This window comes from Bos javanicus, chromosome 16, assembly GCF_032452875.1.
Source record: "Bos javanicus breed banteng chromosome 16, ARS-OSU_banteng_1.0, whole genome shotgun sequence".
NCBI lineage: Eukaryota > Metazoa > Chordata > Mammalia > Artiodactyla > Bovidae > Bos > Bos javanicus.
The window spans coordinates 79,535,198-79,548,574 of NC_083883.1; the positions used below are offsets into that span (position 1 = coordinate 79,535,198).

Here is a 13,377-nt window from a genome sequence, read left to right on the forward strand (position 1 = left end):
ATCCTGAAGAATGGATGATGGAACTTAGAAACAAAGTCAGCCCGATTGCTGGCACTTTGTAGCGGCTGGGCGTCCAGCCAGCCAGTCTAGATAATGCCCATGGCGTGGACAGAACAACCAGAGGGAGGGGGGTGAGATGTGAACGCAGGACGGCTTTCATTATTGTTCTCGTTTTTCAGAAAGGTTGTCCAGTGATTAGAGTTACGGCTCTCACACTGAAGTAAGACACTGAGAGAGTTACTTTCTGTGACTGAGTGAGTGAGCAAGCAAAGAAGAAAGTGGAGAGAGATGGAACCTGGGAGAAGAGAAGGAGGAGACAGTGTCCACACAGACCCAACACCCAGCACTGTGAATGTCCCCACAGGTCAACTGGAAGGCAAACCTCAACACTGTAGAAGGTTTGCATTTTGAGAAGAGAATACCAATTGGCATCCAACAGAAGGACGCTGCGTTTTTAGGCTGCTTAATTTGATTTACATCTAATTTTTTCTTTTTTTTAAACAGACTGAGCTAGCTAGGTAATGCTCAAAATCCTTCAAGCTAGGCTTTAGCAGTACATGAACCAAGAACTTCCAGATGTTCCAGCTGGATTAAGAAAAGCAGAGGAACCAGAGATCAAATTGCCAACATCTGACTAGATCATCGGAGAAGGAAATGGCAACCCACTCCAGTATTCTTGCCTAGAGAATCCCGTGGACAGAGGAGCCTGGTGGGCTGCTGTCCATGGGGTCGCACAGAGTCAGACACGACTGAAGTGACTTAGCAGCAGCAGCAGCAGACTGGATCATAGAAAATTTCCCAAAAAAGAGAATTCCAAAAAAAATCTACTTCTGCCTCATTAACTATGCTAAAGCCTTTGTGTGGATCACAACAAAGTGTGGAAAATTCTTAAAGAGGTGGGAATACCAGACCACCTTACCTGCCTCCTGTGAAACCTGTATGCAGGTGAAGAATCGACCATGGAACAATGGACCGGTTCCAAACTGGGAAAGGAGTCCATCAAGACTACATATTGTCACCCTGCTTGTTTTACTTATATGCAGAGTAGTGCATCATGAGAAATGCCAGGCTAGAGAAATGCCAGGCTAGATGAATCACAAGCTGGAATCAAGATTGCCAGGAGAAATATCAACAACCTCAGACATGCAGATGACACCACTCTAATGGCAAAAAGTGAAGAGGAACTAAAGAGCTTCTTAATGAGGGTGAAAGAGGAGAGTAAAAAGGCTGGCTTAAATCTCAGCATTCAAAAAACTAAGATCATGGAATCTGGTCCCATCACTTCACGGCACACAGATGGGGAAAAAGTGGAAATAGTCACCGATTTAATTTTCTTGGGCTCCAAAATCACTTCAGCCAGTGACTGCAGCCACAAAATTAAAAGATGCTTGCTCCTCAGAAGGAAAGCTATGATGAACTTAGTGTATTAAAAAGCAGAGACATCACTTTGCTGACAAAGGTTTGCATAGTCAAAGCTATGGTTTTTCCAGTAGTCATGGACGGATGTGAGAGTTGAACCATAAAGAAGGCTGAAGAATTGATGCTTTGAAATTGTGGTGCTGGAGAAGAATCTTGCAAGTCCCTTGGACAGCAAGGAGATCAAACCAATCCATCCTAAAGGAAACCAACCCTGAATATTCATTGGAAGGACTGATGCTGAAGTCAAAGCTCCAGCACTTCAGCCACCTGCTGCAGGATCCCATCAAAACAGGCTGACCTGCAGCAGGAACTGGGTGCCCCCAGCTCTAGTCTTGTTTTCTCAAGTGATCTTTTCATTTCTGGCATCTCAACTATGTCTTTCTTGAGGCTCACATGTTTGAGATTTTTAAAAATATACTCTCAAGTGTTCTGGCCTTTATTTTTTCAACTGGTGAAGGTTCCTGGGTTCACATCCATGTTTAAAAATAAAATAGGTTTTGGTTTTGCTATTAATGTCTCCCTTCCAATTGAACCAACATCGTGCTACCCTTCCACCACTAAGTACGGGAAAATACCATCTCCTGTCCTGTGTCTGCTTGTTGTCCTCAATTTCCTTGACTTTTCACTGATGACTCATGAGCCATGAGACGACAGCTGTGACCGTGCAGGCAGGCCAAGCCGCACGGCTACAGAAGGCAAGGGCGCGACCACTGTGTACCTTCTGCTCGGTTCACGCGGACCAGGCTGTGTCTGGCATCTCTCGGGGGACATGCTGACCTTCCTCATTTGGCTTCTACTAGAGGCCTCTGTCTCTTCACGGGTCACCGGGGAGCACCGTGAGAATGTCAGTGACCATATGCCCAACTATTAACAGAGAGGAGTACTGAGAGCTGGGTGGGCTGTGTAATTCACCACGGCAACCGACAGGACACACTTGACCTTACTGGACAAGCCCGGAAGCCAGGTCTGGTCCGAGCTCCTTAAAGGATGGGGGAAAGCAGAGTGACAAGTGTCCAGACTCCAGGACCAGACAAAGGGGCCAATCACAGCTCCATTCCCGAGCTGACTGACTCCGGGAAAATACTTTAGCTTCACGAATCTCCACTTCCCTCTTCTTTTTTAAGTATAGGTGATTTACAATGTTGTTAGTTCCAGGTGTACAGCACAGGGATTCAGAATATATAGTCTTTTTTTTTCAGATTCCTTTTCCTTATAGACTATTATGAAATATTTGGTAGACTTCCCTGCACTATGCAGTAGGTCCTTGATGATTATCTATTTTACATATAGTAGTGTGTATATGTTAATCCTAAACTTCTAATTTATCTTTCCCACACCCTTTCCCACAGACTTATTCATAAATCTATTTTCTATGTCTGTGGGTTTATTTCTGAATGGCCAACAATAGGAGAATCGTAAGTTACAGAGGAGCCATCTAAAGGAACAGCAACCAGAAATTCAGAATTGTTTTAGAAAGAAACATATCAGATGGAAAAATACTGATCATATAATGTAAATGTCTCAAAGTGCAGACTGTAAGACAATATATACGACACCAATTTCGTCTGTATTTCAGAACTTAAAGACACTGGAAAAAGACTAGAAGAAAATATTTCAAACTGTAAGATCAGATCCTTGGAAGGAAAGCTATGACAACCCAGACAGTGTATTAAAAAGCAGAGACATCACTTTGCTGACAAAGGTCTGTCTAGCCAAAGCTATGGTTTTTCCAGTAGTCATGTATACATGTAAGAGTTGGACCATAAGGAAGGCTGAGTGCTTAAGAACTGAGGCTCTCAAACTGTGGTGCTGGAGAACATTCTTGAGAGGCCCTTGGGCTACAAGGAGATGAAACCAGTCAATCCTAAAGGAAATCAACTCTGAATATTCACTGGGAGGACTGATGCTGAAGCTGAAGCTCCAATACTCTGGCCGCCTGATACAAAGAGCCGACTCATAGGAAAAGACCCTAATGCTAGGAAAGACTGAAGGCAGGAGGAGAAGGGGACGACAGAGGACGAGATAGCATCACCAACTCAATGGACCTGAGTTTGAGCAAAACACCGGGAGATGGTGAAGGACAGGGAAGCCTGGTGTGCTGCAGACCGTGGGGTTGCAAAGAGTCGGACAGGACTGAGCGACAGTAACAAGGAAAGATCTCAGGATGCCAGGATTTCAGGTGACTCCCTTCATACCTGGCTGCATTTTCTAAGTTGTCTTAATCTCTTTTTCTGTACACATATCTACAGGTACCTAGATTTTTTACTTGAATGAATAAATGTGATCACACGCCCCTACTTTTTCTTCTCTTTGGCTTGGTTCTCCCACTCACGCAATGACCTGGCTTTGCTCGTCTACTATAAATCTTCACGAGACCCCCTCCAAGCTTTCCTGAGAAGGCTCTGTGTAGCTTTTCTTTAATGGCCACATGATAGCCAACGGAGTGGAGATTCTGTGATTTATTCAGCTATTCCCCAGTCGGTGGTTGGTCTCTCTGCTTGTATACTTCCCTGCTCCCAGGACAGATGCTAAACACAGGCCAGGCTCTGCTCGGGTGGAATGGGGTTAGGACCCCGAGACCTCCACAGCCCCTCAGAAACCCCCTGTTACTTGGCCCACTCTGGGGTGCCCTCAAGGATGCTCCAGCCCCACTTCCGGAATGCTGCCTCTCATCCCTCCCAAGATGCTCTAGGGATGCACGGTACCCCCAGCATCCTAAACTCTGATAAAGCTCTCCTCCTTTCTCCCTTCCACCAGACCGAACTTCACAAGGTCTACTCTTCATCCCCAGCACCTGGTACAGCCTCCTGCACATTTTAGCTGATGAAGCAAACGGATGGATAGATAAATGAACACATGAAGATGCGAGTGAACAGACAGAGGCATGAATGTTAGGATGTTTTGAGGAACTACAAGTAGTTCTTTACAGCCAGAATACAGAATGAACGAGAAGGCAGGGGAGAAGACAGGTCAGAGAGGTTAAAAAAGAAAAAGTCAGGGGACATACGTACACCCATGGCTGATTCATGTTGATGTATGGCAGAGACCAGCACAATATCATAAAGCAATTATCCTTCAATTAAAAATGAATAATTTTTTTAAAATGGTCAGATCCTAAAGGGTCTTGTGTGATAAACAGTAAGACTATTTTATTCTAAAGAGTAGGGCAAACCACTGAAGAATTTAAAGCAGCAGAATAATTAATCACTTTAAAAAAAGAAATGTGTTAAGCAGGAGTGTGCGGAAAGGCCTGGAGGAAGCCAGAGCAAAGGCAGAGAACCATCGGGAGAGGACAGAGGAATCGGAGGTGGAAAGGATGCGCCGGCCACGGAGCTAGACCTCCTGTGCTCCCACTCAGCCGTCCCGCCATCCCCAGAGCTGTGGTCCATGCTGCATCTATGCTGAGGCACCAGTGGGAGAGGGGACACAGAGCCCACCAAGGGTCACACTGGTGACCAGTGAGGTGCCAGCCCAGACCTCGAGTCCCTCTGGCCCCAGGCCAGTGAGCTGTCCTGTCTGGATGTCGGAAACCAAGGCAAGAGCAGGACCAGAAGACGGGATGCCACTGAGGGATGTCAGGGAACAGAAGGGGCTGAGCTGGGCAACTGAATGGACACAGCAAGTTAATTGGGGAGATTTTTAGAGGGATACTCACATTTCTGATTTAGCAGTTTGACGGTGTCCTTCATTCAAAAAATTTGGCATTTGAAATGAAAGATGATGAGTTCCATTTGGGACATGCTGAATTGGATCTGTGCTTAGGATTAATTGATATTTATGTATATATTTATATTATGTAAGGACACTGTGCATTACCAATTCTATGTTTCTATGTTTCCCCAGCTTAAATCTTCTAGCCATCAATACTAATAGTGTTAGTGGATATTTATGGAATGTGTGACAGGCATATAAACCATTTAATTCATAATAATTAGTTTTAGGGTTAGATGATAGCACGTATGTAAACAGAATTAAGGGCCCAGATATGATACACAGAGTGCCTGATGAACCATAGAGAAAGGTTCGTGACATTGTACAGGAGACAGGGATCAAGACCATCCCCATGGAAAAGAAATGCAAAAAAGCAAAATGGCTGTCTGGGGAGGCCTTACAAATAGCTGTGAAAAGAAGAGAAGCGAAAAGCAAAGGAGAAAAGGAAAGATATAAGCATCTGAATGCAGAGATCCAAAGAATAGCAAGAAGAGATAAGAAAGCCTTCTTCAGCGATCAATGCAAAGAAATAGAGGAAAACAACAGAATGGGAAAGACTAGAGATCTCTTCAAGAAAATCAGAGATACCAAAGGAACATTTCATGCAAAGATGGGCTCGATAAAGGACAGAAATGGTATGGACCTAACAGAAGCAGAAGATATTAAGAAGAGATGGCAAGAATACACAGAAGAACTGTACAAAAAGATCTTCACAACCCAGATAATCACAAAGATGTGATCACTGACCTAGAGCCAGACATCCTGGAACGTGAAGTAAAGTGGGCCTTAGAAAGCATCACTACGAACAAAGCTAGTGGAGGTGATGGAATTCCAGTTGAGCTATTCCAAATCCTGAAAGATGATGCTGTGAAAGTGCTGCACTCAATATGCCAGCAAATGTGGAAAACTCAGCAGTGGCCACAGGACTGGAAAAGGTCAGTTTTCATTCCAATCCCAAAGAAAGGCAATGCCAAAGAATGCTCAAACTACCGCACAATTGCACTCATCTCACATGCTAGTAAAGTAATGCTCAAAATTCTCCAAGCCAGGCTTCAGCAATACGTGAACCGTGAACTTCCTGATGTTCAAGCTGGTTTTAGAAAAGGCAGTGGAACCAGAGATCAAATTGCCAACATCCGCTGGATCATCAAAAAAGTAAGAGAGTTCCAGAAAAACATCTATTTCTGCTTTATTGACCATGCCAAAGCCTTTGACTGTGTGGATCACAATAAACTGTGGAAAATTCTGAAAGAGATGAGAATACTAGACCACCTGATCTGCCTCTTGAGAAATCTGTATGCAGGTCAGGAAGCAGCAGTTAGAACTGGACATGGAACAACAGACTGGTTCCAAATAGGAAAAGGAGTTCGTCAAGGCTGTATATTATCATCCTGTTTATTTAACTTATATGCAGAGTACATCATGAGAAACGCTGGACTGGAAGAAACACAAGCTGGAATCAAGATTGCCGGGAGAAATCTCAATAACCTCAGATATGCAGATGACACCACCCTTAAGGCAGAAAGTGAAGAGGAACTAAAAAGCCTCTTGATGAAAGTGAAAGCGGAGAGTGAAAAAGTTGGCTTAAAGCTCAACATTCAGAAAACGAAGATCATGGCATCCGGTCCCATCACTTCATGGGAAATAGATGGGGAAACAGTGGAAACAGTGTCAGACTTTATTTTTCTGGGCTCCAAAATCACTACAGATGGTGACTGCAGCCATGAAATTAAAAGACGCTTACTCCTTGGAAGGAAAGTTATAACCAACCTAGACAGCATATTCAAAAGCAGAGACACTCCTTTGCCAACAAAGGTCTGTCTAGTCAAGGCTATAGTTTTTCCTGTGGTCATGTATGGATGTGAGAGTTGGACTGTGAAGAAGGTTGAGCGCCAAAGAATTGATGCCTTTGAACTGTGGTGTTGGAGAAGACTCTTGAGAGTCCCTTGGACTGCAAGGAGATCCAACCAGTCCATTCTGAAGGAGATCAGCCCTGGGATTTCTTTGGAAGGACTGATGCTAAAGCTGAAACTCCAGTACTTTGGCCACCTCATGCAAAGAGTTGACTCATTGGAAAGACTCTGATGCTGGGAGGGATTGGGGGCAGGAGGAGAAGGGGACGACAGAGGATGAGATGGCTGGATGGCATCACTGACTCGATGGACATGAGTCTCAGTGAACTCCGGGAGTTGGTGATGGAAAGGGAGGCCTGGCGTGCTGCGATTCATGGGGTCGCAAAGAGTCGGACACGACTGAGAGACTGAGTGCCTGGCTTATTGAATGTGTTCAACAAATGGAGAAATGACACATGAGGACATAAAAGGAAAGAGAAGTTGAAAACGTAGCAAAAAATCACATACCTAGTTACAACTATTCTAAATCTCACATATATTCTAATATTAATATCATTGATCGGAATAAAACTTCAAGATCACAATAATGGCCGAAAAAAGACACTAAATTTAAGCACAGCACAATTAAGTTTGGTGGCATTCTATTGGGTGGTAATAGAAGTTAGTGAAAAAGAGAATGAATAATTGAAATCTCACAACAATTCCAAATTTTTTATTTACCTGAAAAATCAACTCTCTTTTCTCTTAATTATTAGCTAAAGATAAAGATGGTTTGTGGCTATCTGGGAAATACAAAAGAACTGGAAAGATCTAAAAATACATTAGTATCTAAATAAATAATGGTTGAGGATATAACTTGTTAGATTCATGGAAATAAAAATAGCAGGTAGAAAGTATGCCTCACTCTTTGAAACTCATTTTTGTTTTTCACTATTTCATACAGTATAAGACAACCTTTTTAAGTACTGGGTTGACAAAAAGTTCATTTGTATTTTTCCATAAACCTTACAGAAAAACCAGAACAAACCTTTTGGCCAACGCAATATCTTCAATTAATCCTTTCTTTTTTTTGGTTTTATCTTTTCTTTCCCAAAACGTAACGTGCATTTATGCCCTTATTTTATTCCTATCAGTAGATCAATGATTGATGTTTTGACTAATCACAGATTGCTGTGTGTTCAGAAACCCTTTAAGGATTGCTTACATGGGTGTGTGTGTGCACGCGTGTTCAGTCGCTAAGTCACGTCTGACTCTTTGCAACCCCAGGGACTGTAGTCCACCAGGCTTCTCTGTCCGTGGGATTTTTTTCAAGCAAAAATACTGGAGTGGATTGCCATGATATTTTAAAATCCTTCCTCATTTACCATTTTTTATTAAATGCTCTGTTATTTCACAAAGGATTGAGAGGGCAAAAAAATAACAATACAACAGTGTGTATAGAATAACTTCAACACAATCAAGATTGAGTTGTATGGCCCTATGGAAGATTTAGCCATGTGAATATTTCATTCTAGAGGAACACTTATTACTTGAAAGATCATTTCACTCATGCAGCTTACCAGACGATGTCAGGTAACATACAACCTTCAGGTCCCTGAATTAAAAATGTCTGAGATCTGTTTGTGGCTCCATATCCTTTAGAAAATAATCACTATGTAATTTCTAGAGAAATCACTTTGGATGTTCCACATATCCAGCTTTTAAAAATAGTTTAGATAATTTAGTTATTTGCCTAAATGTTTTAAAAGGCCTTGAATGGAAACAAAATGGCACTGAATTTATTTCATTTACTCTAAATAAAGATATGAACCAAAAGTCATCAGACCCAGATCACAGATTGTGATAAACGTGGGGAACTCAACACAAGCCTACAGAAGAATCAAGTCTGAGAGATTTCAATTGCTGGAAGATTGACTAAGGCTCTGTTTAATTATTACTGCTATAAAAAGTGAGTAATATTTACCTGGCCATAATAGTACTGTGTAAAAGTAGCTTATCTTTCCTGCCAGGTGCCCCATTTCTCACAGTTATTAAAAAGAATGAAAAGAAATCTTTGCATAGTCATTATTTCTCCAGATCCGCCACCCCATCATCTTATATGATTGGGGGCTTGCAGGCTGTTAAAAAAGCTGATTTTTTCTTTTTTTAAGTGCCAGTGGTAGCCCAGGTCTTAAATGAAATCAGTGACAAGTGGCTTTGTTAGTGAAGGGCACCAGCAAAAACAGCCCAGTGAGCAATGGGGTAGTATGTGGTATGTATGACCGTGGTAAAATATCTGCCTGCCACTGCAGGAGATGCAAGAGATGTGGGTTTGATCCCTGGGTCAGGAAGATCCCCTGGAGAAGGAAATGGCAACCCGCTCCAGGATTCTTGCCTGGAGAATCCCACGGACAGAGGAGCCTGGCGGGCTATAGTCCGTGGGGTTGCAAAGAGTTGGACGGGACTGAGTGTCTGAGCACACAAACTCCCCAGTAACTAGTACAATCAGTCCCATTGAGTGATGAGTCATGTAGGGTGCTTGTTCTTAGTAAATCCAAATACAAACAGACCCATGGGGCTTTCTGCTGTGTGCTCACGCACAGTGCTGACCAGAAAACTGATTTTACAAGACTATCAGTTCCTAATGGATATGTCATAATGTCTTGGAAGAGCATATTCAGGAAGTTTACAGCGACTGTGATTCATTAACCCAACTTCAACATCATCATGCAATATGGGTTCAGATGACATTACTGAATGCTTTCTGGATTTTGGCAAAGATGTCCAGGAGTCATTAGTTATCTGTCAATCATTTACAAATCCTTTCTGAAATCAGTTAGCAAATAACGTTTTATCAGTATAAACAAGGGTCCTTGTACATGTGAGTCACTGCCGGTCTGCTCTATGGTGGTATCTGATGAGTTCGGTGGGATAGCGAAGGTGATTAAATGCCCACATCTGCCCAAAGGAGAGAGTTAGACTGTGCCTTGATTGGGAAAAATAATTACTAAAAACTGAGGTCGTAATTCCTCTTTTGCTTTTCCCCCAGCCTGGTTGGAACCTAAATTGTTCATTAACCATCTCTCGGGCTGAGTTCCGTGCACCTGTTATTTGTATCACATGTGAATGTTATTCCAGCCTTCTTTCACAAAAACATGTTCATTTCTCACAAAGTTCTGAGTGTCTATTTCTAGTCAATTAGCCTCCTAGATAAGCTTCAGAAGACCAAAGTAACTCATTAATGCGACATTTCCTCAGCATGCCAGTAAGTTCTGCAGGACATGAATAAGACAGGCAAATGGCAAATTGTATTTTTTAAAGGTTCTAGTGGGACTTAAGGGAACCCAGTACTACTATCATCTTTCAATATTTTTTGGTATATTTTGTAAATAAGCCTGTCTAATCAGATGTATATAACAAAGCATGGAATCCAGTCTTTTTTATCGTTCCGTGTTTTATTAGCCACACACACGAAAGAAGAGGGCCAGAGCAAAGAACGCCGCGACGCTACTGAATTACAGACCATGGGAGGTCTTCCACAGGGTGTCAGGTCGTACCTGTGACTAAGAATGGGCGCCAAGAACAAAACGCAGAAAAGAAACGTGCATATATCTTCCAAAATTCCATTTACGGAAGATGAGTCTCTCACCCAAGACCCTGAGTCACATAGTCCATCACGGTTTTTAATGACATCAAAATGTGTATTGGAGGGCTTCCCTGGTGGTCTAGTGGTTAAGAATCCACCTTGCTATGCAAGGGACATCGGTTCCATCCCTGGTCTGGGAAGATCCCACATACTGCAAGCAGCTAAGCGTACGTCACGACTGCGGAACCCAAGCTCCAGAGCCACAGCTGTATGCCCACGTGTCAAAACCACTACCAAAGCCCGCTCGCCTCGAACCCGGACTGCCGCAAGAGACACCCCTGCAGCAGGAAGCCCACACACCACGATGGGAGAAAGCCTAGGCAGCAACGGAGCCCCAGCACAGCCAAAAGTTTAACAGGAAAGTAGTTTTAAACAATAAAATAAAGACTTCTGGGACTTCCCTGGTCCAGTGCTTAAGAATCCACCTGCCAATGCAGGGGACACAGGCTCAGTCCCTGACGACCCCACATGCCACAGGGCAACTAAACCCACCTGCGGCAACTACTCACGTCTGCACACGTAGAGCCCGTGCCCCCAGCAGGAGAAGCCCTCACACTGCAAAGGGGAGCGGCCCCCACTCAGCACAGCTAGAGAAAGCTGGCGCAAAAGCAAGACCCAGTGCAGCCAAAACACAAGTAAACAAATGAATCTTTTTAACTGGTGAAGATTGAAATAAAAAAAAAACAGTATATTACTACAGACTGAATGCAGCAGTGCAGGTGAGAAGGCAGCTTTCTATTAAGCTAGACATTAAAAAGGCTTCTGAAAATGCTGCTTTTTAAAGATTCTTTTCCTTTGGAAAATAGCTCTTTTCAATCCTCAATGCGTTATCATAATACACCTTGAAAACAATAAATTAATATACTTATAACTAATAATTTTTACTTTCTCAATTTTAATTCCAAATGCAATAAACACTAATTGATGTAATTTACATGAGCAAAAACCTTTTGGAGTCCTCATAAGTTTTAAGAGAATAGCTGCTTCTCAGGGTCACACGTCACATCCCTTAACATTTACACGGGTACATTTCAGGTACTGCACCACATTATTGTCTGATTGCTTAAAGAAATAACAACAAAGAACTGACATGGATAATTAATAATCACCCAATCCTTTGTAGCTTGAAATATATATTTACTTGTCCAGCTAAAGACTGCACTTCCAGCCTCCCTTGAAGCTAAGTGTGAAAGGAAAAAGTGAAAGTGAAAGTTGCTCAGTTGTGTCTGAATTTTTTGTAACCCCATGGACTGTACACTCCATGGAATTCTCCAGGCCAGAATACTGGAGTGGTAAGCCTTTCCCTTCTTCACGGGATCTTCCCAACCCAGGGATACAACCCAGGTCTCCCACATTGAGGGCGGATTCTTTACCAGCTGAGCCATAAGGGAAGCCCAAGACTACTGGAGTGGGTAGCCTATCCCTTTTCCAGCAGATCTTCCCAACCTAGGAATCGAACCAGGGTCTCCTGCATTGCAGGCGGATTCTTTACCAATGGAGCTATCAGGGAAGCAGCTAAGTGTGCGTATGTGTCAAATTTCTGCCTAGTGAAATATAAGCAAAGTGTTTACACAGTACTTTCAGGAGATGTACTGAAGAAGGAACCCATGTTTTCTCCCTTCATCTGTTCTGCTCCCCAGTAGTGATGGCTCCTGGTAGTGATGGCCAGCCCCTAGCAGCTGTTTTGGAACATGGGGACAAGAGACAGAGGACAGAGAAAGGGAAGGAGTGAGGTCCTGCGTAACTTCATAGGGCACGGTACCATCCCTACCTCTGAATCGCTTTCATAGGAGAAAAATAAATGTCTTATTTAAACCACTGTCTTTCTGGTTTTTCTATTATATGCAGTCAAATTTAATCCAAAAAATATATAATTTTGATGGGTAAAATGCTGTACATAAACACTCTGGGTTTTCCAATGGAATCTTAGGCCAAACACACACACACACACACACACACACACAAAAACTGCTCCATTAGCAAAATCAAAACATACAAGAAAATGACTAACTGTTCCACAACATAGGAAAAGACATGCATTGTTCTAAGAATCCAGATTTTATTACTTTGGAAAACAATTGAGATATTCTACAAGAGCCTAAAACTCAACTTGGTCATTTGAATAATATCTCTTTCATGTGAGGAGTAACCCTTTTTTTCCCCCATGGATTCAAGGAAAGAATGATAATTTTTAAATTATGGGAAATGTATTTGCCAGCATTAACCTCAAAGTATGAAGTGTTACTTTTGGGGGGCAAAGAAATAGTCTGCCCTTTTAATCAACTGACCAATCTACAAACAAGCTAAGGTTAACTCCTCAGCTAATGAACAGGCAGGATAAAAAAAAAAAAAAAAGCTGGTTGACAAAACAAGAAGAGATAAATGAGCACAGGCTCAGCAAGCCTGCCTGAAGGGTTCCGAAGTGTCAATCATATGCCCAGTCATCACTTGGAGAATGAATGTCTGCCCACGTTATCATCTAAAATATATTTACAGAGGTCAGAAGAGCTACGTCCTCTTCTATGCAGAGAGGTGATGACATCCAGGGAGTATGTCACAAGCCTAAGTTTAGTTAGTGGATTTAAGCTGGTTTGCAGTTTTCCCCACTAAGTGTGATCTTCTGACCCCTCAGTTTTACAACCTTCTACTCTCTGCGCTGCACACCAACTCTCCACTTCTGAGTTAATCATTTCTGTGCCATTATCTGCCAAGAGTTCTTATCTCCTTTGCTGTCACTTTATAACAGGGTCCTCTTATCAACCTGCCTGG

General features: G+C 42.7%; 1 long non-coding RNA gene across 6 annotated transcripts in view; it reads right to left on the bottom strand.

Moving 5' to 3' along the window:
• The window catches only part of LOC133228211 (uncharacterized), a 71,045-nt gene that overhangs the window by 49,604 nt on the left and 8,064 nt on the right, over window positions 1-13,377 (bottom strand). The window lies entirely within an intron of this gene.